The following is a 26764-nucleotide window of genomic DNA, read 5'->3' on the forward strand; positions in this document are numbered from 1 at the left end:
CTTGTGATTTTTGCACATTGATTTTGTATCCTGAGACTTTGCTGAAGTTTCTTATCAGCTTAAGGAGATTTGGGGCTGAGACGATGGGGTTTCTAAATATACAATCATGTCATCTGCAAACAGGGACAATTTGACTTCCTCTTTTCCTAATTGAATACACTTTATTTCTTTCTCCTGACTGATTTCCCTGGCCAGAACTTCCAACACTATATTGAATAGGAGTGGTGAGAGAGGGTGTCCCTGTCTTGTGCCAATTTTCAAAGGGAATGCTTCCAGCTTTTGCTCATTCATTATGATATTGGCTGTGGGTTTGTCATAAATGGCTCTTATTATTTTGAGATACGTCCCATCAATACCTAGTTTATTGAGAGTTTTTAGCATGAAGGGCTGTTGAATTTTGTCGAAGGACTTTTCTGCATCTATTGAGATAATAATGTGGTTTTTGTCTTTGGTTCTGTTTATATGATGGATTATGTTTATTGATTTGTGTATGTTGAACCAGCCTTGCATCCCAGGGATGAAGTCAACTTGATTGTGGTGGACAAACTTTTTGATGTGCTGCTGGATTTGGTTTGCCAGTATTTTATTGAGGATTTTTGCATTGATGTTCATCAGGGATATTGGTCTATAATTCTCCTTTTTTCTGATTGTGTCTCTGCCAGGCTTTGGTATCAGGATGATTCTGGCCTCATAAAATGAGTTAGGGAGGATTCCCTCTTTTTCTATTGATTGGAATAGTTTCAGAAGGAACGATACCAGCTCCTCTTTGTACCGCTGGTAGAATTCGGCTGTGAATCTGTCTGGTCCTGTACTTTTTTTGGTTGGTAGGCTATTAATTATTGCCTCAATTTCAGAGCTTGCTATTGGTCTATTCAGGGATTCAACTTCTTCCTGGTTTAGTCTTGGGAGGGTGTATGTGTCCAGGAAATTATCCATTTCTTCTAGATTTTCTAGTTTATTTGTGTAGAGGTGTTTATAGTATTTTCTGACGGTAGTTTGTGTTTCTGTGGGATCAGTGGTGGTATCCTCTTTATCATTTTTTGTTGCATCTATTTGATTCTTCTCTCTATTTTTCTTTATTAGTCTTGCTAGCAGTCTTATCAATTTTGTTGGTCTTTTCAAAAAACCAGCTCCAGGATTCATTGATTTTTTTGAAGGGTTTTTTGTGTCTCTATCTCCTTCAGTTCTGCTCTGATCTTAGTTATTTCTTGCCTTCTGCTAGCTTTTGAATGTGTCTGCTCCTGCATCTCTAGTTCTTTTAATTGTCATGTCAGGTTGTCGATTTTAGATCTTTCCTGCTTTCTTTTGTGGGCATTTAGTGCTATAAATGTGCCTCTACACACTGCTTTAAATGTATCCCAGAGATTCTGGTATGTTGTGTCTTTTTTCTCATTGGTTTCAAAGAACATCTTTATTTCTGCTTTCATTCCATTATGTACCCAGTAGTCATTCAGGAGCAGGTTGTTCAGTTTCCATGTAGTTGAGCAGTTTTAAGTGAGTTTCTTAATCCTTAGTTTTCGTTTGATTGCACTGTGGTCTGAGAGACAGTTTGTTATAGTTTCTGTTCTTTTACATTTGCTGAGGAGTGCTTTACTTCTAACTATGTGGTCAGTTTTGGAATAAGTACAATGTGGTGCTGAGAAGAATGTATATTCTGTTGATTTGGGGTGGAGAGTTCTGTTGATGTCTATTAGGTCTGCTTGGTGCAGAGCTGAGTTCAATTCCTGGATATCCTTGTTAACTTTGTCTCATTGATCTGTCTAATGTTGACAGTGGGATGTTAAAGTCTCCCATTATTATTGTGTGGGAGTCTAAGTCTCTTTGTAGGTCTCTAACAACTTGCTTTATGAATCTGGGTGCTCCTGTATTGGGTGCATATATATTTAAGATAGTTAGCTCTTCCTGTTGAATTGATCCCTTTACCATTATGTAATGGCATTCTTTGTCTCTTTTGACATTTGTTGGTTTAAAGTCTGTCTTATCAGAGACTAGTATTGCAACCCCTCCTTTTTTTTTTTTTTTTTTTTTTTCCATTTGCTTGGTAGATCTTCCTCCATCCCTTTGTTTTGAGCCTATGTGTGTTTCTGCATGTGAGATGGGTCTCCTGAATACAGCACACTGATAGGTCTTAACTCTTTATCCAATTTGCCAGTCTGTGTCTTTTAATTGGAGCATTTAGCCCATTTACATTTAAGGTTAATATTGTTATGTGTGAATTTGATCCTGTCATTATGATGTTAGCTTGTTATTTTGCTCGTCAGTTGATGCAGTTTCTTTGTAGCATCGATGGTCTTTACAATTTGGCACATTATTGCAGCGGCTGGTACTGGTTGTTCCTTTCCATGTTTAGTGCCTCCTTCAGGGGCTCTTGTAGGGCAGGCCTGGTGGTGCCAAAATCTCCCAGCATTTGTAAGCATTTCTCCTTCACTTATGAAGCTTAGTTCGGCTGGATATGAAGTTCTGGGTTGAAAATTCTTTTTTTTAAGAATGTTGAATATTGGTCCCCACTCTATTCTGGCTTCTAGAGTTTCTGCCAAGAGATCCACTGTTAGTCTGATGGGCTTCCCTTTGTGGGTAACCAGACCTTTCTCTCTAGCTGCCCTTAACATTTTTTCCTTTATTTCAACTTTGGGGAATCTGACAGTTATGTGCCTTGGAGTTGCTCTTCTTGAGGACTATCTTTGTGGCATTCTCTGTATTTCCTGAATTTGCCTTGCTAGGTTTGGGAAGTTCTGAATGATGTCCTGAAGAGTGTTTTCCAACTTAGTTCCATTGTCCCTGTCACTTCTAGGTACATCAATCAGATGTAGATTTGGTCTTTTCACATAGTCCCCATATTTCTTGGAGGTTTTGTTCATTTCTTTTTACTCTTTTTCTCTCTAAACTTCTCTTCTAGCTTCATTTCATTCATTTGATCTTCAACCACTGATACTCTTTCTTCCAGTTGATTAAATCAGCTACTGAAACTTGTGCATATGGCACATAATTCTTGTGCCATGATTTTCAGCTCCATCGGGTCATTTAAGGTCTTCTTTATACTGTTTATTCTAGTTAGCCATTCGTCTAATCTTTTTTCAATGTTTTTAGCTTCCTTGCGATGGGTTTGAACATCCTCCTTTAGCTCGGAGAAGTTTGTTATTACCGATCATCTGAAGCCTTCTTCTCTCCACTCATCATTCTCCATCCAGCTTTGTTCCATTGCTGGTGAGGAGTTGCGTTCCTTTGGAGGAGAAGAGGTGCTCTGATTTTTAGAATTTTCAGCTTTTCTGCTCTGGTTTCTCCCCTTCTTTGTGGTTTTATCTACCTTTGGTTTTTGATCATGGTGACATACAGATGGGGTTTTGGTGTGGATGTCCTTTCTATTTGTTAGTTTTCCTTCTAACAGTCAGAACCATCAGCTGCAGTTCTGTTGGAGTTTGCCGGAGGTCCACTCCAGACCCTGTTTGCCTGGGTATCACCAGCGGAGGCTGTAGAACAGCAAATATTGCAGAACGGCAAATGTTGCTGCCTGATCCTTCCCCTGGAAGCTTCGTCTCAGAGGGGCACCCGGCTGTATGAGGTGTCAGTCAGCCCCTACTGGGAGGTGTCTCTCAGTTAGGCTACTTAGGGGTCAGGGACCCACTTGAGGAGGCAGTCTGTCCATTTTCAGATCTCAAACTCCATGTTGGGAGAACCACTACTCTCTTCAAAGGTGTCAGACAGGGACATTTAAGTCTGCAGAAGTTTCTGCTGCCTTTTGTTCAGCTATTCCCTGCTCCCAGAGGTGGAGTCTACAGAGGCAGGCAAGCCTCCTTGAGTTGCCATGGGCTCCACCCAGTTCCAGTTTCCTGGATGCTTTGTTTACCTACTCAAGTCCCAGCAATGGTGGATGCCCCTCCCCCAGCCTCACTGCCACCTTGCAGTTCAATCTGAGTGCTGTGCTAGCAGTGAGCGAGGCTCCGTGGGTGTGGGACCCTCCGAGCCAGGCATGGGATATAATCTCCTGGTGTGCCATTTGCTAAGACCATTGGAAAAGCGCAGTATTAGGGTGTGAGTGTCCCGATTTTCCAGGTACCATCTCTCACAGCTTCCCTTGGCTAGGAAGGGGAATTCCCTGACCCCTTGTGCTTCCTGGGTGAGTCAATGCCCCACCCTGCCCTGTGGGCTGCACCCACTGTCTGACAAGTCCCAGAACATGGTGCCTCAGTTGGAAACGCAGAAGTCATCCATTTTCTGCATCGCTCACACTGGGAGCTGTAGACTGGAGCTGTTCCTTTGGCCATCTTGGAACCTCCGCCTGGGATTAAGTTTCAACATAAATTTCAGAGGACTCAACCATTAAAACCATAGTGTAGGATAATGTGCAAACAACCAATGTAATTCTCATTCTCCATTCACTCTCATTTGTATACTTTAGACCTGTGACCCAAACCCATTTTGGCCAGCCAGCGGTTTTTCAAAGGGAATCTGTCATGAATAGGTTTAAGACAGGGAAAAATTAAGAAAAGAGGTGATTGGGCAGAAGCAGCCACCCACTCCACCACCATATAAGCTAATCTTTTAACCTATGGAGGGAAGGAGGGAGTTAGAAAACCATAATCTTAGAAAACATAGAAAAAGGGAATATTACAGCATTTCTTATGAAATGTAGGAATGTAAGTCTGAGAGTAGAGAGACTTAATAGTTCTTTTCACTGGAATGCCAGAAAGTGTAGTGTTACAGATGTGTCCTTGCCATAGAAGTGACAATAGGCAATGAAGAGAGCTGTTTAGAAACTATGTGGCAAAGAGTGCTAAAAATAGCCATATATATATATTTTCATCCCAAGAGAGCAGCTAAATTTTCTCAGTACTTTAGTGAAAGGCATAGAAGTTTGCTCAGCAAGAAATCCTACTTCCCAGAAAGGTCTTACACAGGTGACATGGGTTATAGAATTATATTCTGTCAGTCATCTATTACTGTGTTACATTTCTGCCCTCCAAAACCTAATGGCTTCAAACAACAACCATGTATGTGCCCATGATTCTGAAATTTTGCCCTGGGTAAGCCAGGCTGTTTTCCACAGGCCTCACCTGGGCTTACTTATGTAGTAGCAGTCATCGGTGGTTTGATGGGGGCCAGGCAGGGAGGCTGCATTGAAGGTAGCCTCACTCTCATGCTTCGGGTGTTGGTGTTGGCTATTGCCTATATAATCAATGATCTGTGAAACCTCCTATCTTTCAAAAGTTGGATCCAGGCTTCCTTAAACAACAAGGGTAATTTCCAAGCATGTAAAGAAAAAGCTACAAGTCTCATTGAGAATTAGGCTCTAGAACTCATACAACACTTTTTATCACATTCTGTTAGTCAAAACAAGTCAGAAGGTAAGCCTATTTTCAAGGAATAGGGAAATAGATTCCACTATTTAATGGCAGGAGTTGCAATGTTTTTGTGGCTGTATTTAATATATCACAGTCCACTCTCTGGCTACCATTATTTACATTCTTCCCATGCAACACATGCTGATCCCTCCTATAAAAGTCTCATCTCCTGAAGTGTTTAGACTTGTGCAATGCATTACAGTGGCTATGTGCCACATGTGGCTACTAAGCACTTGAAATATGGCAGGTCTGAATTGAGTTGTGCTGTTATTGGAAATACACACAGGATTTCAAAGACTTAGTAGGAAGATTGTAAAATATCTTTTAAATACTTTTTATATTGATTATGTGTTTAAATCATAATTTGGACATATTGGGTTAAATAAAATACATTTTAAAAAGTATTTTCACCTGTTTTTAAGTTTGCTTACTTTTTTATGTACCTACAGTAAAACACATAAGTGGCTTGTATTATATTGTATTTCTTTTCTTTTTTTTTTTTTTTCTTGGGACAGAGTCTCGCTCTGTCACCCAGCTGGAGTGCAGTGGCGTGATCTCGGCTCATTGTAAGCTCTGCCTCCCAGGCCATTCTCCTGCCTCAGCCTCCCAAGTAGCTGGGGCTACAGGCGCACGCCACCACACCCAGCTAATTTTTTGTATTTTTTAGTAGAGACGGGGTTTCATCGTGGTCTTGATCTCCTGACCTTGTGATCCGCTCACCTCGGCCTCCCAAAGTGCTGGGATTACAGGCATGAGCCACTGCACCTGGCCTATATTTCTATTGCATAGCATAGATTTAGACCAATGGTTGGTGAACTTTTTCTGTAATGGACCAAATAAATATTTTTGGCTTTGTGGGTCACACAGTTTCTGTTGCACTTACTCAACTCTCATTGTCATACAAAGCAGCCATAGATAATATATAAACAAATGAGCATGGCTGTGTTCCAATAAAACTTTATTTACAAAAGTGGGTGGCAGACTGGATTTGGCCTGTAGGGCAGTATTTTGTTTCACTTGTTTGAGATCATTAACATTTAATGTAATTATTAATATGGTTGGATTTCAGTGTACCATTTTGGGGAGGGGGAACATGCTTGTTTATTCTGTTTTTTGTTTCTTCTCTCCTTTTTCTGCCTTCTATTGGATTGACAGTTTTTGTTTTAATATTCCATTTTAATGTATCTTTTGTCTTTTTGGTTACATCTCTGTATTTTTGAAGTGGAATTATGAGGATTATAATATACATTCTTAAACTTTTATAAATATATAGGGCTAAATACACATCTTAGATCTTTTTAATGTTAATCCATAGATCCTTTACGCTATTTTGTTTAAATAACATTTTTTCTCTCAGTTTTTCATATGGATACTTTTTATTGACCTATCTCCAAATTCACGGAATCTTTTATTTGTCACTTCATTCTACTCTCAAGACCATTAACTGATATTTGTATTTCAGACACTGTATATTTTCAGTCCTTAAGTTTTCACTTCTCTTTTTTATAGTGTATATATCCCTATTGTGATTTTCTATTTTTTATTTATTTTTCGTTTTCCTTTTTTGTATGGATGTAGTTATTATAGCTGCCTTTCCGTTACAAATGGGTCTTTGGGGCTGGGTGCGGGGGCTCATGCCTGTAATCCCAGCACTTTGGGAGGCCGAGGTGGGCTAATCACAAGGTCAGGAGTTCGAGACCAGTCTGGCCAACATAGCGAAACCCTGTCTCTACTAAAAATACAAAAAAATTAGCCAGGTGTGGTGGCGGGCACCTGTAGTCCCAGCTACTCAGGAGGCTGAGGCAGGAGAATTGCATGAACCCAGGAGGCAGAGGTTGCAGTGAACCAAGATCACACCACTGCACTCCAGCCCAGGTGACAGTGTGAGACTCTGTCTCAAAAAAAAAAAAAAAAAAAAAAAAAAAAATGCATCTTTGTCAAGTAATTTGGATTTTATGCAGCACATTGTAAATGCTATGTGTGTAGACTCTGACTCCTGTGAGAGTTCACTGGAGGATGTTGTTTTTGCTTTAACAGGTAATCAATCTAATTAGTTGCACATTGTGAGCTTTGACTCACTTTCTGTGGGTGGTACCTTGCATTTCTGATCAGTTTTCTAAGGCTTTGCTATCCTGATTTCTGTCTGTCCTGTGCATGTGTGGTTCAGAACCTAGGACAAGACTCTTGTGAGTTCATACACAAAATTAGGAGAAACTTTTTATGGTTCTGTCTCTTTTACTCTCCTGCCTGCTAGAGCATTTTCTTATGACTAATCTGGAAAAAGAGAAGGTGAGGTTTTGAGTTTTAGATGTCTGCATTGTACTATTCCCCAACAGGGGTCCACTAATGGAGGGAAAATGGAAGAAAAAAAGTCAAACTTACTTTTGTGTATGGATTACTTCTTCATGTTTTGTTTTATTTTATTTTTCTTTTGAGACAGTGTCTCTCTCTGTCGCCCAGGCTGGATCTCAGCTCACTGCAACCTCTGTCTCCGAGGTTCATGTGATTCTCCTGCCTCAGCCTCCTGAGTAGCTGGGATTACAGGCACACGCCACCAAGCCCGGCTAATTTTTGTATTTTTAGTAGAGGCGAGGTTTCATCATGTTGGTCAGGCTGGTCTCAAACTCCTGACCTCGTGATCTGCCCACCTTGGCCACTTCTTCAAGTTTTAACTCTCTTCTCCTTTATGTTTCAGAGAGCCTCAGATAGTTCCCCCTGCCCAGGCAGAATTTCAGTTATAATCAGTAGAAAATGGGCTTTAGGAAACTTACACTGCCTCTTGAAGCCAACATCAACTTTGATTATTGTTTGATTTTTTCTTTCTTCATCAACCTTCACGTATTTTCATTTATATATGTCTTTAGCTAAAAAGAATTGTTCATATCTACTCTGAAAAATTCGTTATTTCACTATAGCGTTGTTTACATTTAATGTAACTATTTATTTATACATTTAGATTTAAATCTACCATCTTATTTTCTACTTTCTACTCATCTCCACTGTTATTATTTCATTTCCCTTCTAGCTCAGAAGTTGCTTATTCACTTTCTACTTATTTGGAATTACACTTGAAATTATAAGTGTTATATTGAGCTATCATTTCACTACTTTTTTTCTTTTTCTTTTTTTTTTGAGATGGAGTATTGCTCTGTCACCCAGGCTAGAGTGCAGTGGCATGATCTCAGCTCACTGCAAGCTCCGCCTCCCAGGTTCACACCATTCTCCTGCCTCAGCCTCCCAAGTAGCTGGGACTGCAGGCGCTCACCACCATGCCCGGCTAATGTTTTGTGTTTTTAGTAGAGATGGGGTTTCACTATGTTAGCTAGGATGGTCTCGATCTCCTGACCTCATCATCTGTCTGCCTCGGCCACCCAAAGTGCTGAGATTACAGGTGTGAGCTACCACACCTGGCCAGTCCTTTGATATTCTTGAGAAAAATTTTGTCTATTTGTCTACGATTATCATGCCTCCTCAGTTTTACATGTAGCATAATTTTACTATCCTTTTTCATCATCTTCAGGTTAAGAATTCCATTTATAACTTGAAAATTTATGATAAAATTTAGTGTTAGGGAAATATCATAGTGACATTAGTATCCAAGTTCACAAAATTACTTTAATTAGAGAGCTTCACAAACATCTTTATTATGCACATCTGTTTGTAAGATTTCTTTCTAAGAATGGTTTAAAGTATTGAACAATGTAGAATTTATGCAAAAAACTGAGACACTGGGATGTAAAATTTCACATATCACAGGTTCTTTAGGAAGGCAATGAGTAGGTATTTCTAGTAAACTATCACATATTAAAATAAGTTTCTAAATTCAGAATTTTAGGCATTCTTATTAGCTTTTCATGAATGTTTTAGATCAATGCGTTGGCGCAGTTTTAGATAGTTGAATGCTCTTTCCGTTTTTGTGTTAAATCTATTTCTTTCCTTCTAAAGGAGCTCAACTATAAGATTTTATCCCATTTTTTAAAAAAAAACTTTAATTTAAATTCTATCATAGGAGCAACAGATCAAGTAAATTGAGTTTTGAGAAGAGTTTTCACTATCTACTTCTAATGGGCAAAATACTGCAATTCTACCTGGACAAAGCAAAAAATCAGAAAGCTACTTACCATAATAACAAGCGAGGATTAAGATAGGAGCTTGGACTTGCTACTGCTTTTGAATAACACATATGGTGCGTTCCAAAGGCACTGTCTCTTTTAGCAGTTCTTTAGCACAAGATTGTCTTGCATAGAAGTATATTGTAAATGTTACATGATTCCCAATATAGCATGAAGCTACAGTCCTGGGAAAGCTTCTATTTATATCTCTTAGAAACAGCTTTTATCAGGAAATGGTTTGCCCTCCTCACTTGCCTTCTTATAAGCTTCATGAAAATATATTTTCTTCTGTGACACAGGGAAGGCCTAGAACTTGCTTGTTAAATAAAATGTATGATAGCATGATTAGATACATATACTGTAATCAGGAAATTAAAAAAAAAAAAAGGTGGAATGACTGCCAGCTGCTACAGAACCCTAAACTGAGAGATCTGAACTGAGACACCACATTCATTTAAAACAAACCTTACTCTGTAGTGGACTCATGAGAACATTCAGTCCCATGTTTCTCTTGCTTGGCCTTGGTGAACTCTTTTAAATTTTTTCTGACTGTTCATTCCCTCCAACAAAGCTAAAGTCGACTACTGAGTTTTGAAGATAACTTTGTACCAAAAAAGTCATGTCTTAATTCAATCAGGCAAGAAGAAAAAAAAATCACTTTTATGACATTTGGTTGGCGCTGTTGGATTTTAAATAGAATAAAAACTGTAAGTCAAATTCTGCTGGTTCCTGATAATTATAATTTTACAAAAAATGTAAGCACAATATATTTAAAATAAAAACTTGCACCAGTGTTTTTTTCTGACCCATTTTCCCTTTACTGATCTGGATTTCTCTTTCTTTTAGAATGAATGGTTTAGGATCACACATCTTCATGATTTGGGAATGATTTGCATGTTTGTTTTATGAAAAATGTTAGTAAAGAAGCATTTAAAATATATCAAAAGGAAGAGTTGAAAACAGAATGGAAATATCCTTTTAGAATTTAACATTCTATCAGCATGATTAAAAACTAAGCAAGGGGAAAGATACAAGGGAATAAAGAGTTAAACTCTGACCCCAGTTTGGATCAATTGTGCACGTACTGGAGATTTTCAGAGAAGAATGTTTGTCTTATGTATAAAAAAAAAAAAACCGTTGGGAATAGGGGGTTAGTAGGAGAAGCCACTTGGGGAGGAGGGTTACGTGATACATGGACCAGTGAAATTTTAACATGTAGAAAGTGGATAACCATTCTTAATCACGTAAAATAAATGATTGGTACTCAGGCCAAGATAAACTCTTTTAGCTTTAGAGAGAGTAGATCAGCATGGCACTTTTGTTTTTCTTCGTCTTTCTGTTTTAGTGGTCTCATTGGATTTATAAACCAGAATATTCAACATCTATCAAGAGCTTTCCATGTCCCAGCCAAGCTTTCATGTATCAGTTCTTTAACTCTTCATGACAGACCTATGAGGCTAAAACTATTTTGGAGGTGATGAAACTGAAGCATATGAGAGGTGAGGGTCTCTTCCCAAGATGACATGGCTACAAGTGGTATCCTAGCTCTAGAGTCTGTTTCTTCACCATTTATGTCAGACTCCAGGCAGTGTACCCTACTTAGCCTCAGTGACTGCAAGATCATGTGGGTCATTCTTGCCACATCTTTCAGAATTGCCTAGAATCCTTAGGACTTAAGATTTAGAGAACCTTTTATCCTTAGTGAACAAAACCTTACTTGCCTTTGTGTTTTTTTGACATAAAAACATAATTGAATACTTGGTTCATATTCTATTATAAGGAATTTCATGGTCTTCTATAACATGTCTTACATGACCGGAGTAGTATTCCTCTCATGAGAATCCTATTTCCATACCTTCCTTTATTCTAAGAAAAGGACAAGAAGGTAGACCAACCTACAGCTAAACTTAATAGATAAATATCTTCTGCCCTTGAGTGTAGAGTGCATTTCTGATATCACTGTTCTCTCAGTGAAGAGATAGTCATAGGAGATACTAGTGGTGATCTTAATTATGCTCAGAAATCTACAATACCACACAAATACACACACACGGAGGGAAGCACTAAGGTAGTAAGAAAAGAAAAACTCAGATAATCTTTAGAAGATCATTGAAAGCAAAGGAGAGTCAATGCACTCAAACTCTATTGACTTTCTTAAAAAGCTGTTGGACAAAAATGGGGAATGACCGTCATGAGAGAGAGTGGTATGAATTGTATCAAGTAGATTTGGTGGCAGAAGCTCAACTGTTGTGGAGATGAGTCAAAAAAGAGGTAAAAATAGAGTTGTTAGTGTGCTTAAGAAAAAACTGATTGTGAGGCAAAACTCTTAGCTTTTGGTATAATATTTGTTGCCAAGATTATAGTTAGATACTTTCAACAGCCCAATTCTATCAACAAGTCAAGTATTGCATCAGGAAAACAGGCCAAGTTATGATAAAGGCACTGTGGGCTTACCTTCTCCACAGATAATAAAATGAGAATACAACAGGGAGAGTTTAGAACCAATCATAGTTTTTTTTTCCAGAATATATGTTACCATTAGAAGAAAAGGACTATAGCGAATCCTATGAAGGGGTCAGGGAAAAATCCTATATCACAGGTATCCGTGTCTTTACTCACATTGCTCTCTTTACCTGGAGTGTCCTCCCTCCTTTGTCTAGCTGCAAAACGACACTAATTTTTCAAGTCTATCTTCTTGTGACACTTCCTTTATGAAGCCTTCTTATTATCCTCTTGGACATTCTCTTCCTTGTACCACATGATTGCTTGAAAATACTTCTGTTGAAATGTTACTGCTTGCTGATTCCTTACTAAAGATCAGGCAGAATGCAAAATACTTTTCACAGACATACAATCCTACAATAACCCAATAGTTTACTACAGATTACAAATGGAGAACCTGAGAATCTCACAGACGTGATGTAACTTCTCCAAAGTCTAGCAGTTAGAAATTTAAGGCCAGGCACCGAATCTACATATATTTCACTCCAACATTTATGTGGTTTAAAACCACCTCAATTGTTTCATAGACAGATTTTTTTTTTAATAAACATAGAAATTGACCATATTTAAACATGGAAATAATTCTGGTCTTAGTGCTTGAAACTTACATTTGTTTTATCTGAGTTCCTTCCTCAGAAAAGGACTACTAGATGGCTCAAAAGGTATCAAAAAACTGAAACTCACCAGGTCCTCACATCCCGACCATGAGAGGCCAAGCCCCTCACTCATGATGATTGCTTCCTGCCTAGTACCTGTTTTCCCACAAAGAGTTACATTTCTTCTCTACTACATAAACCCCCAAGTTTATTTGGTCAGGGGATGGAGACTCATCTTCCATCTCCTAAGCTGCAGCACCCAATTAAAGCCTTCTTCCCTGGCAATACTCATTGACTCAGTGATTAGCTTTCTGTGTAGTGAGCAGCAGGACCTAGGCCAAAGCCCTGGTGTTTCAGTAATAGTTTTCTAATGCCAAATTGTTCTATTTCTTTCCTATATCTTATACTGTGAGAAATTGAGAACCAAAATGTCACCTATACATTCCTGTAATGTCAGAAATTAAAAAATGGGTGTTCAAAAAGTATTTTTTGCATGAATGAGTGTTTAGAGCAGTACCACTATTCCAGGTAGGTCCTGCAGGAGCTGGAATTCCATATAATGAAATGGGGCAATGTATGGTCAGATCAACTGTTTTAAGAATATATTGAGGAAACATGACAAAATCAGATTCAACTATAGAATCTCAAGAAAGAAGAAAACAGTATAATGGCATACAATGTAGCACATCTTTTTAAGGACAGGGCTATCTGAAATTTTAAAAGTTTACCATAAACAGTCTAAAGAATCTGAAAATACTGGATGAAGTCTCTAAGAAAAAACACCAACTGATATAGTTTGGATCTGTCTTCACCCAAATTCAATGTTGAACTGTAATTCCCAATACTGAAGGTGGAGCCTGGTGGGAAGTGATTGGATCTTGGGGGTGGTTTCCAATGGTTTAGCACCATCCGTCTCATGGTAGAGCTTTCATGCGATCTGATTGTTCAAAAGTGTGTGGCACCTCCCCACCTCTTTCTTCCTTCTGCTCTGGCCACATAAGACATGCCTGCTTCCCCTTCACCTTCTGCCATGATTGAAAGTTTCCTGCTGGGCATGGTGGCTCACGCCTGTAATCCCAGCACTTTGGGAGGCCGAGGCAGAGGAATCAGGAGGTCAGGAGATCGAGACCATCCTGGCATGTGGTAAAACCCTGTCTGTACTAAAAATACAAAAAATTAGCTGGGTATGGTGGTGGGCGCCTGTAGTCCCAGGTACATGGGAGGCTGAGCCAGGAGGATGGTGTGAACCTGGGAGGCGGAGCTTGCAGTGAGCCAAGATCGCGCCACTGCACTCCAGCCTGGGCGACAGAGAGAGACTCCATCTCAAAAAAAAAAAAAAAAAAAAAAAAAAAAGAAGAAACAGAGTTTCCTAAGGCCTCCTTAAGTGTCATGCTTCCTGTACAGCCTGCAGAACCATGAGTCAATTAAGCCTCTTTTCTTTTAAAATTACCTAGTTTCAGGTATTTCTTTATAGCAGTGCGAGAACAGACAATACATCAACTATAGTAATAGAGTGGCGAAAATGCATTATGCTGAAAAATGTTCAAATTAAGTCATATCTTTATATAGATTATCATATAAATGCTACTTTTAAATATCAATTTACTATGTCAACATTTAAATGCCTACTCTATGACAGTTGCAACTAAGATTAAGTCTCCTACATGACAGTCTGTATTAGTCAGGGTTCTCTAGAGGGACAGAACTAACAGGATAGGTATTTATACAGGGAAATTTATTAAGGAGTATTGACTCTCATGATCACAAGATGAGGTCCACAATAGGCTGTCTGCAAGCTGAGAAGCAAGGAAGCCAGTCTGAGTCCCAAAACCTCAAAAGTAGGGAAGCCAACAGTGCAGCCTTCAGTTTGTGGTGGAAGGTCTGAGAGTCCCAAAGCCGAAGAACTCAGATTCCGATGTTCGAGGGCAGGAAACACCCAGCACAGGAGGAAGATGTAGCCCAGAAGACTAAACCAGTCCAGTCTTTCCCCATTCCTCTGCCTGCTTTTATCATAGCTGCACTAGATCTGCCTACCCAGATTGAGGGTGAATCTGTGTCTCCCAGTTTACTGACTCAAATGTTAATCTCCTTTGGTGACATGCTCACAGAGACACCCAGGAACAATATTTTGCTTTTGTAATGCGATCAAGTTGACACTCAATATTAACCATGACAAGGGCAAACAAAATTCTGCTTACTAAATGATAATACCTACAATATAAATGATTACATATATGGTTCTATCTACTAGATGAGTTATATATATGACCATTACAAAGTTAAGTGATATATTTCTTGCCACTAAAGAAATGAAAGTTTTGTAATAGATGTCAAACATACAAAGTCACAGAGGGTGTAGGCCAGAGTTGTGTCATGCACCATTCTGAATCTGTATAGAAGAGAAGAATGAGATTATCCTGATTTAAACCAATTATTTGGAGTGACGTTAATGTTGGTCAGTCATTCACATTGTCACAATGTCTCCATAGGAGAAACTTGCAGAGGGCATCACCAAGGAGACACCATTTGACCTGAAGAAATTGGGGAAAGCAAACTATATTAGGATAATTTAAGTAGCTGAACAAAGTTGTAGAAACAAGAAAACCCTTGGCATGTTCATGGAAGACTCAGTGGTTAACTATAACTGGAGAATAAGGTACAGGTGTGGAATGCCAGGAAGGACTAAAAGGGCTTGGATCACAGAAAACAATATATCACATGCTAAATGAAATTGACATTTATCTTGTTAGGTGTCACTCAAGAATTGTGTGTGTGTGTATGTACATGAAGTTAGTTTTTCCTTTTAGAAAGTTTGTCTATGTTAAGGAGGATTTATGATGGGAGGATTAGTAAGGATTAGTTGATTTGAGCCTATGTTGCCTCATTTCAGTTATGTGGAATTCTAGCTCCTGAAGTACCTACCTGGAATAGCGGAATTGCTCTAAACATTCATCCATTAAAAAAAAATAGTTTTTGTGGCTGGGCGCTGTGGCTCACACCTGTAATCCTAGCACTTTGGAAGGCTGAGACGGACGGATCACGAGGTCAGGAGATCGAGACCATCCTGGCTAACATGGTGAAACCCCGTCTCTACTAAAAATAGGTGGCAGGCGCCTGTAGTCCCAGCTACTTGGGAGGCTGAGGCAGAAGAATGGCGTGAACCTGGGAGGCGGAGCATGCAGTGAGCCGAGATCATGCCACTGCACTCCAGCCTGGTCGACAGAGTGAGATTCTGTCTAAGAAAAAAAATAGTTTTCGTACACCTGTTATTTAATTTCCAGACATTATAGGAATGTATAGAAGATTAATGATGGAGAGGAAGAAGAGAACTTCAGTTGGGGAAAAGCATAAAGACTTTATCTAACATGGTGGAAGAAGAAATGGAAATAAAGGGTCAGGCACCAGGAATGTCAAAAAAGGAAACTCAGTTCTTCTGAGGGCCTAATTATAAATGTCCTCTGAGAGAGAGAGAGAGAGCAGTCTCAGATGGTGTCTTAGTCAGTTCAGGCTGCTTTAACAGTGTCCCATGCACTAGGTAGCTTATAAACAACAAAATTCATTTGTTACAGTTCTGGAGATTGAAGTCTAAGGTCAGAGTGCCAGCGTGGTTGGCTTCTGGCGAGGGTTGCAGACTGCCCTATTCTCACTGTATCCTCACGTGGTGGAAAGAGTGAGAGAGCTTTCTGGGGTCCCTTATATATGGACACCTATCCCACCCATGAAGGTCCACCCTCATGACCTCATTACCTTCCAAACAGCACTGTATGAAGGATTAAATTCCAACATACGAGTTTTGAGAGTCACAAACATCCATTCCATTAGAGATGGCTTGTGGTTTTCTGACTTGAGTGACTTAGTAGATTAGGTTGCTTGTCGCTTATGTAGAGATATAGGAAAAGCAGGATATGGGGGAGGCGGGGACAATGTGTTGATGGATTTCTGCCTCATGTGGAACGTGCAAGCTTTTGAGTTATACAGAATCTTAATCCATTTCTAGGTTGTCGTTGGCTGTGTAACCTTGGGAAAGTTGTTGAAGACATTGAGTCAAATTGAGAGAGACATCATTTCAGCATTTTAAGGAATAGACACAGTTATCAAGTTACCTAATGAAATATTGAATCATTAGAGAAGAATTGAGGTTAATAAGATTCTTTTATCGAGCCTTTAACATTAGTTAGTGTATGTCCACAGTCTAACTTCATAAGCATTCTCTGTAGACTAATATTTAGAGAAATTCAATTCCAGAGTGTCAATCTTAGAAAACCTTAATTAATTAGCTATTTGGAACATTATAAAATCACTACTGTCTACATTAATATTAGTAGATTGGCATAATATAAACATGTCTATATAAATCTACATAATCTGCAGAGGAGTACTAAACTGATGAATTATGGTTCAAACATTTTTTTTGTTATAATGCAAAATACAACCATAAATACGATCATTGCCCTCAACTGAAAATAAGGTAGATGAACAAAAAACAGATATATGCTCAGAACAATGAAAATAAACCACAAAATTCCATTCCTAAAAAACTTTCCCCTTTTCTAGGAAACTATAGTAGAAAAGATAAAAGGAAATAAGACCATCTCTTTAAAAATATTAGGAAAAGTCATTGCAAAGTCAATATTTAATATAGCAAAAATTGGCCAGGCACAGTGGCTCAACCCTGTAATCCCAGCACATTGGGAGGCTGAGACAGGCAGATCACCTGAGGTCAGGAGTTCTAGACTAGCCTGGCCAACATGACGAAACCCCATCTCTATTAAAAATACAAAAAATTATCTGGGCGTGGTGGTGCATGTCTATAATCCTAGCTACTGGTGAGGCTGAGGCAGGAGAATCTCTTGAACCTGGGAGGCAGAGGTTGCAATGAGCAGAGATCATGTCACTGCACTCCAGCCTGGGTGACAGAGCGAGATTCCGTCTCAAAAATAAATAAATAAAATAAAACAAAGTAAAATAAAATAAAATAGCAAAAATAAAGGAATTTGTCCTGAAAGCCTATCTGAACCAGTCAGGAGCAGGTATTGAAGTTTTCATTAAGTACGTGGTAGCCAGATAAAGAGAGCTTTACAGGAGAGTAGATTCATTTTAATTGGAACAGGTCCCTGAGGAAAAAAGAAGTACATCACTGAAGTTACTATCTAGACAAACAGTGGCTTTGAGTCTAGACTACTCAGTGAAGCAATCATTTTCTTATTTCATTAATTCTTCTTAAAAATAAACTTAGTCTGTATTCTCTGGAAACAAAAACTATAAAACTTGTGTATTTAATGGGACGCGAATGTGTATGTTATGAATTCATCTGTCTGGAAGTCTGGAAAGTATTACTGAATGTGGTGAACATTTATCAATTTCAGCAACAACAAAAAAGCACACAAGATCAGCAGTGAATGAGACAAAAATCTTTTAGGGAAGAGATTAGACTTCATCACCTATTTATGATCATTAACTTGCTACAAATTGAGTTAAGTCTAGCATATAGTAGATCTTCACATATTCATTGAATGAATGCAAGATTTTGAAAAATAAGTAAAGGGCAGTGTTAATTAAGCTATATGTGTGGCATTTGATTATTATTTATTCACAGGAATCTGTTCCTTGGCTGTCATCCCATTTCTTCAGTCATGATTTTTATCAGGCCATTAGTCATGGATTGATCTCATATTTCAGAACTTAGAGCATATCTAATATGATACATTAGAAAGACACCTTCCATTTATAATCATGTGTTTATGTCAGAAATTTATGACTGCCTTATCGAATAATAAAAAAATTTATAATTTTCCTTTTGTTTCAATATGTAAATCCTTTTTCCTTGCTCCAAATAGTATAGATTATAAATCTGGTAAGACATGTGTATACATAAGTGGGGGATGTGCTTGTTTTCTAGGTTGAATTAGTTAATGTAACCACCTATATTTAGAGATTTTGGGGAGCTCCTAAAGAAGGAACATTCTAAGCAATCATTTTCTTGTAAATAATTTTCCAGGAGGCAAAACAAGGTTTTGGCCTGCCCTGTACATAATTGATAAATTATGTTTTGACTAGAATTTTTTTTTTATTCATCAACTGGTTCTACTTCTGGAGTTATGACTTTTAAATATTATCCATGCACTGAATGTTCTCAATATTCAAAGTAAAATTTAATGAGATACAACGTGTAAGTTTCTGGTTTGTAAGCTGTAGAGCAGTTATTCTCATTATTTCTGGCCGAACAGTCTTATTGCTCATGCCTTGTGTATTCTCATTTCACTCATTCTTTTGGATTTATATTCCTTTTAGTCTGTGTTCTTTTCTCCTGTCAAAGAAGCCAGGCAAAATAAAAACAAGCAGTGACTAATTTCATTTTAATATAATTCTTACAGCAAAAAGCATGAGAAACATTTAAATGAGGAGGGAAAAATTCAACCTTGATTTGGCAAAATAGGAAAGTGAATTTGAAAGTACATGGGACTATGAAATCAGTAGTCATATTTTATTGTTCTCAGGTTCTCAAATCGTTTTATTTCTCAGAACTAGGACTTAAAGAAAAACTTATCAAAGCAAGTGGTAAGTTGTTTTGTTCTCTAGCCTGTTGACCTCAAGAAAATTGTGAATACAAAATTCAGATTGCAGAGAGTGTCCCAAATATTTGGATTCTATAAATATTAAGATGCCTTCCAACCCCAAATTCTGTGATTCTACAGTGGAACCACTTGAATTTGATTTGAGGAAATGAGATATCTTTATGCCTTGTACATGATGTATTAAGTTGATGGTAAGTAGTTGTTGTTTGACAAGGGGACATGTTGACCATGAGTATGTCTGGAGCTATATTTGAAAAACCAAGTTTGTGCTGGGATTCCAAGTATATCTGTTTTGGAATCAAATGAACAGTAGTGTGACTGTAGTTATATTAATTTACAGTGATTGTAGATTTATACCACAGATTCTCCTCCTAAAACATAGCCTGAGGAGGAAAAACACTTAGCTAAAATTAATAGCTTCGGAAATTGTCTGTGGTTGTTGGCACTTAAGGGGTAAAAGAGGCAAGGTAGAAAAGAGTCTCCTCTCATTCCCCCACCTCCATCACTTCTCACATCCAAACATGACAAAGTCATGTTAATGCTTCCTAAACATTCCATAAATCTGGCTTTCCTTTTTATTCCTCATCTCTACAATTACTGTTCCGGTTCAGTCTCTTATCCACCTCTCCCTTGGACACTGCATGTCTATGTAAGTTCTCATTTCTTTTTCTTTGCTTATGTTACTTTCTTTGCCTAGAATATTTCCTTCTTTTTAATTACCGCATCCTGTGTCTGATTAATTCCTTTAATCTTTTAAGTCTCAATTCAGGACATTCCTCTGAGACTTAGTGTCAGCTCTTTTGCAAAAGACTCTCTATGTCCCTTAGGAAGTTTGGGGGCCCCTTTTCTGTTCAATATCCTGGGTAGAGCATGTTCACTGCACTCACTACACTGCATTCCACCCTTCTGGGGAAGAGGGGATCTATCTTAGTTATCTCTGTGTTCTCTGAACATAACAAAGTACTTGCTCCATCACAGTTGCTCCATAAAATATTTCTTGAGGGCCTGAAGCTTGCTCTGAATTTCCATTCTATAACAGAGTCAGCTGTTCTTCCACAAATATTTCTAATCTAAGTTGCATTATCATTCATCTCTACACTATTTTCTAGCCATATCATCTCTCTACTTTCATTACCTTTTTATAATTTTCAAGGAGCATTCAGGGTGAATTTATAACTCTGGTTTACCCCTTATAATACCCGTGGATCTGGCCTTTGCCTATTTCCCTTTCCAGCCTCCTAATTCTTCACTCTTCCACATGCATCTCTGACACAGATAAATAGAACTACTTGTGCTTTCTCATAAGAAACATGTGTTTCAAGCTTTTATGACTGCACACACAATTTCTCTTTTGCCTAAAACACCTTCATTCCAATGCCTCCTTCCTTCATCTAAATCCTATCCCTTTCTTGAATTATCAACTCTCTTGGGAAAGACTTCCCAGAGCCACTTCCACTCACATCACCTCCCCAAATCTTAGCCACTGCTCTCTTGTGTATTCTTATTGCACCCTGTGCTTTTTCTATGAAATGCCTGTTACACTTCACCAAACTTGTCAATTTCTGTTTCTATTTCCTCTATGCAAGTATAAGCTCCTCAAGGGAAGAGACTGTGTCTGCTTCGATCTGTGTTTTTGGCACTCAGTACAGTATTTAGCATATACTATAAGCTCAATTGCAAAGGACAGAATAGGAATGGAGAAAAAGAGAAGGAGAAGGAGAGAGAGGAAATGGCAGTAGGCACGTACTAATTTCCAGATATTGGAAATCATTCCAAATAAGTGAATTTTTAAAAAATAAACAAGAATCTTATTAGCTGTGACTGATTACTGTTCTCTGTTTCTGCAATACTTTATAAAATAAAAATTAGTTTTATAATCAAAATATATTTGATCCTCACAAATGAGTAAAAAAATTTTGATATTTCTATCATTAAAGCTCCTAGGAGTTCATGAAGCTAAGAAGTAAGAAAACCAGAATGTGAATCCATCTGATTTACACAAATCGGGATTATCTGATAGCATAAATAGGACTGGCTGTGTAATTTGTGGGGACCAGTGAAAAATGAAAACGTGAGTTGCTTTGTTCAAAATTATTAAGAATTTTAAGACAGCAACAGCAAAGCATTAACAAGTTTAGAAACCTCCTAAGTGCAGGGCTCTGTGCAATGGCAGAGTTCATACACTAGTGCAGCTGACTTTGACATGCCTTTCCATATTTCTAAGGTGCTCTTCTGTTGAGTGCTAAGAATGTCGCTGGCAGCACATTTACCAAAAGCAAATATTTTCTTGTTGGATTAGGCAACATCTGCCTTGTTGGACTAAAGAGCGAACATATTAACAGTTAAGGACCAAGCACAATGTGGGATAAATGTTTTGATTATCTCATGAATCAAATAACCCTGCACATTCACTGTCCCTTCTGTCTAAGCCACCTTTCTTTCAAAATCTTATTCACCCAGGTGAGTCCTATACCTGTCTTAAAGCATCAACTACTCTGGGAAAGACTTCTTCAAGCCCATTCTTCTGCCTGGTCTAAATCATTGCCCTCCTATATTTCTCACCCCCTTCTGCTCTAGTGGGTCACTCATGTTGATTTTACTCTGTTTATGTAAGAGTAAATTGAGGCTAGGAGAGAACATAGCTAGGAAATACTTACTGTTGGATAATTTAGGCTTCCAGCTCCTTTCACCACTAACTCAGCCTTCTTTTATGCTACTTTAACCTGCTGGAGGTCACTTATCCACTTAGTGTTCGGCATTAGGCATCCTTGCCATCTTACCTTTTATGCCCCTAGAAGAAACACACTGAAGGCTGATGGAATGATCGCTATTTTCTAGGTAGAAAGTGACACACCATCATATGTATCTGACCTGGGCTTTGTGATCTGGTGAAGGTATATGACCCAGTGCATCCGAGTGTAAGTAGGCATCATTATCTCTCCAGAGTTGGGAGCGAAAAGATGAGCTTAGAACACTTATCTATCTCATTTAAGAATAATACTTACCATATGACCCAGCCATCCCACTACTGGGTATATACCCAAAGGATTTTTTTTTTTTTTTTTTTTTTTTTTTTTTGAGACGGAGTCTCACTCTGTCGCCCAGGCTGGAGTGCAGTGGCCGGATCTCAGCTCACTGCAAGCTCCGCCTCCCGGGTTTACGCCATTCTCCTGCCTCAGCCTCCCGAGTAGCTGGGACTACAGGCACCCGCCAACTCGCCTGGCTAGTTTTTTGTATTTTTTAGTAGAGACGGGGTTTTGCCATGTTAGCCAGGATGGTCTCGATCTCCTGACCTCGTGATCCACCCGTCTCGGCCTCCCAAAGTGCTGGGATTACAGGCTTGAGCCACCGCGCCCGGCCGCATACCCAAAGGATTATAAATCATGCTGCTATCAAGACACATGCACACGTATGTTTATTGCAGCACTATTCACAATAGCAAAGACTTGGAATCAACCCAAATGTCCATCTGTGACAGACTGGATTAAGAAAATGTGGCACATATACACCATGGAATACTATGCAGCCATAAAAAAGGATGAGTTTGCGTCCTCTGTAGGGACATGGATGCAGCTGGAAACCATCATTCTTAGCAAACTATCACAAGAACAGAAAACCAAACACCGCATGTTCTCACTCATAGGTGGGAACTGAACAATGAGCTCACTTGGACTCGGGAAGGGGAACATCACACACTGGGGCCTATCATGGGGAGGGGGGGAGGGGGGAGGGATTGCATTGGGAGTTATACCTGATATAAATGATGAATTGATGGGTGCTGTCGAGTTGATGGGTGCAGCACACCAACATGGCACAGATATACATATGTAACAAACCTGCACGTTATGCACATGTACCCTAGAACTTAAAGTATAATAAAAAAAAAAAGAAAAAAAAAAAAAAGAATAATACTTACCAAGCTTTCACATGAATCTGAAAACGAAGGCCAATGTTCCACACTTTCTGGGAAGCTAGAAGACAATATTCGCATTACTTACAAGCCTTGATTTGCTAAAACGTTAAGTGCTCTTTTATTCTTTACTTTTTTAAAATGACAAATAATAATTGTACATATTCTTAGGGTTCATAAGGATGCTCTGATACATTAATGTCATATCAGAACTGTTTCAATGGCAAAATAGACATTTTACTATGATATAATTTTTTAAATTCTTGACTACAATTTAAATGTAAAAAGTATATATTAAGATGTAATGTTTGGGTCTCTACCTTTAAAAATGAGGATTGATATAGAGAGGATCCGGGTAGAGATTAGTACTCTGCATGTAACAGAAGAGATGTGAAAGGCAAAACAGCTTCTTGAAATGTGTTAACTATGGAGCTACCATCATGTGAACATCTTTCATAGTTTAATTGGCTTAATTAATTGAAAATGAGGTAATTGGTTTTTAGAAGGTGTTTAAAAAGTGTGGTTAAGGATGGAAATTTTATAAAATGAATTCATAAATCTTTGATACTCCTTAAACAGAATAAGGAAGTGTTGGTTTCAGTGAACTTCCTATAAATCCTGTAAACCCACATGAGGTTAAAACAATGAGACCACTATTTGTAACCAGATGTTAATTCTCCATAAACGGTAGTGTGGTTCATAGTAACACAGAATCTAATGTGGAATTAATTTAAAAAATCAAAAAAAGTCAATTATCTGAGTATACTGGGAGGAAACCTCAGAGAAATGCAGGAGATTCTACATGTGTATCTCAGGGAATCTCACAAGTTGTTAAGTAGCCGGTCTCTAGAGGTTTTTCAGCACTTATCTCCATTATGACTAGGGGATGAATATTTACATCTTAACTATCAAGATATGTGTGCAGCTGAGACTGACACATCTAATAAAGGACTGATTTGCTGCATCTGCCAAGTTCTCTTGGCAAGGGCTTTGGATCCAAATACTAAGATTTCCTAACATTTCCTGAATGGGTACTCTTTCAGAAGCATAGCAATATTATCGCCTATCCTTCCAATTCAACCACTTAGCTTTTCCTTCAGTATTACTCTAATGGGGGTCATACTTTGAAAAATTTAACTATGCATTCTTCTTTAGGTTTCCAAGCAAATAACATTTATTATAGTTGTCCCAAGAATTTATGAAACCTGGAGAAGATTAAAGTATGTTATTGCAAATGGAATGATGTAATAGCTTCTGACATGGAAAATAAGATTTTTTAAATTTCTTGTTGCCTTTCAGTGTACCAAAAACACTGGTGGATGAAGACAAAGGAAAGACGTTACTAATCCAGCCAAAAATGTGTGTCCTTATTTTTCCTTCCTTGGGCTGCTGCTCGAAGACCTAAAAAAGAGTAAATACATGAGAGTAAATGAGGCCAGAATTGGATTTTTATACCCACTTCTTACTTGAAGCTGTGAGCTTTGCAAGCTACTCCTTACATGACCTTATGAGATAAATGTTATTCTTATTTTTACAACTGAGGCAAGTGGAGATGAGTAATTTATTCAAGATTACACAGATGGCCCAGAACCTGGATTTGAACCCAGGACAGTTTGATTAACCACTCTTGATCACAATACCATATTGCTTCTCTGTACTGCAGTGGGGAACATAGAGTTGCTAAAATTTTTAAAACTTAAAAGAAAGTCCATAAATTTTCATACTTTTATATTTATGGAATAAGTGAATTTCTGATCATATTTTTTTAGCTGGTGTGATACCAGGGTATGGCATTTGCTATTCTGGTTTAGTAATGTATTAAAATCTAATAAAATTGTGTGTAGTAGAATCAAAAATTTTAAAATATAACTTGGACTTCTGTGTATGATGCTAAAAACAATTTGAAGCATACTTTTGTTCAGTTGCATCTAAGCTAAAAGTATTTTTTTCTTATGCAACTCTCTTGAATAGTTTTGTAATTGATGATGATTGTAAATGATGATAAAATTTCTGGTCTTGATTTGTCAAGTACCATAAACATTCACAATAGATTTGTAATTTCCTTGGCGTTTCAGAAATTAAATTAATTGCCACTATAAAAATGATTTTTGAAGCTCTTCTAGGTAGGGTACTTTGTTTATATTCTAGCCATTTCCTGAGGAATGGTGTAAATATTTCATAAATGTTTTGGGAACCAGACTTTTTATGCCCAATCTCACTATCCAACACATAAATTATCTCTTTCCTCTAGATATTACTTTTTACTTTTAGGTACTTAGCTCTTTATTTACATGTTTTAAAGGATATTATTTCACAGTAGTTTATTTGAACTAAATGATATATTTCTGACATCAACTTTTAAAACTTGATGGTTTCTCTTGGATTTTTTTTTTTTTTAATTGTAGACTTGCTGTCTCTAGTTCAAGGCTTGCTTTTGCTTGTAAACCTGTAATATTACAATTAAATGATGTAGCAGTTCAAGTAATGTTAACTACCCTGGATTAAAATGCTCTCAGGCAATTAAACGGCAGTTGTAAATCATTGGAATTTGGAAAAATAAATAGTGTCATATGATAGTTGCATGACACATGATGGATCTGATTTTTAATATATGCCATCTTGATTAGAAAATGAACATAAGCCTTCTATAAAATGTCATGCATATGATAGAATTAAGCAGAGGAAGGAAAAAAAAGAACAGAGAATATGTGAATTTTTATTTCCCAGAAAAGTTAGGGGAGGCAAAATTTAACTCAGAAAAGTGATAAAACTGCAACAATTCCATTAAATCAGTTATACTCCCTGTGAAACACAAGTCACAGTTTTCGTTTTACTGTGGTTAAATGAAATAAACATTGTAGTTGATAAAAACAAGTAAAAGTCATATACAACTTGAAATGACTCAATTAAATACTCCAGCATTGCCTTCCCCATGCTTAGCTGGTATTTGTGTGGCTTCCTCTTACCTTTTCAGCTGTGCCTCTCTCCATATAGATATTTTTATTATCACCAGTCATTTGCTATTTTGTTCAAGATTGATTTGGTTTATCTCTACATATCTGTGATCATATGCAAATAAGGTCAAAACAAACATTGGTGTTTTTGTTTTTCAGGAAAATCTCCAAGAGTTGGTGAATCATGCTATTGCCAATAATAGTCATGTGACAGAGATGAACATTTCATCATCTTCAGTAAATAATCAAGATGGTAAGAATTATACAGGATGTAGCATAGATTGTTAAATTTGTGAAAGTACATTGTAGGCTATATTAGTTAGGATTAGGTTTGCCTGCTACTGACAGAAATCTCTAAATAACAATGTCTTAAACAATATGAATGTCTTCTTCTTCAAATAGAATCTAATGTCACCTGTGCAGAGATGACATGCTGGGTCTGTGATCACCAGGAATCCAAATGCCTTCTATCTTGGTGCTGGGCCACAATCACCAGTGGCTTCCACCTCACAGTCTGCTGTGGCTGATTAAACTCCAGCATCTTACTGATATTCTAGCCAGCAGAAAAGAAAAAGAACCCAACAAGGGCAAGGTTGAATTACGAAGAAAGGAGAACATATACATTGGAGGATTACTATCAACCTCTGCCACAAAAATAATCAACCTACATTTCCTCAACGTATGAAATTTTAAAGTATACTACTAAATTAAAAAAATTATTCATATTCATATTTTCAATGGTAAAACTATTGAGCATTCTGTCGTTTGTGCCAATT

The 26764-nt window shown here is 37.9% G+C and overlaps 1 long non-coding RNA gene across 1 annotated transcript; it reads right to left on the bottom strand.

Moving 5' to 3' along the window:
- Nucleotides 1-18677: 18677 nt before the first annotated feature.
- LOC111552073 lies at nt 18678-26488 on the bottom strand. The gene is made up of 4 exons (XR_002734542.1): nt 26404-26488; nt 24339-24435; nt 23041-23095; nt 18678-18856 (listed from the first exon to the last, which is right to left on the bottom strand). It is a non-coding gene; the product is annotated as an uncharacterized LOC111552073 (long non-coding RNA).
- Nucleotides 26489-26764: the final 276 nt, after the last annotated feature.

This window comes from Piliocolobus tephrosceles, chromosome 10 (assembly GCF_002776525.5).
Source record: "Piliocolobus tephrosceles isolate RC106 chromosome 10, ASM277652v3, whole genome shotgun sequence".
Lineage (NCBI taxonomy): Eukaryota > Metazoa > Chordata > Mammalia > Primates > Cercopithecidae > Piliocolobus > Piliocolobus tephrosceles.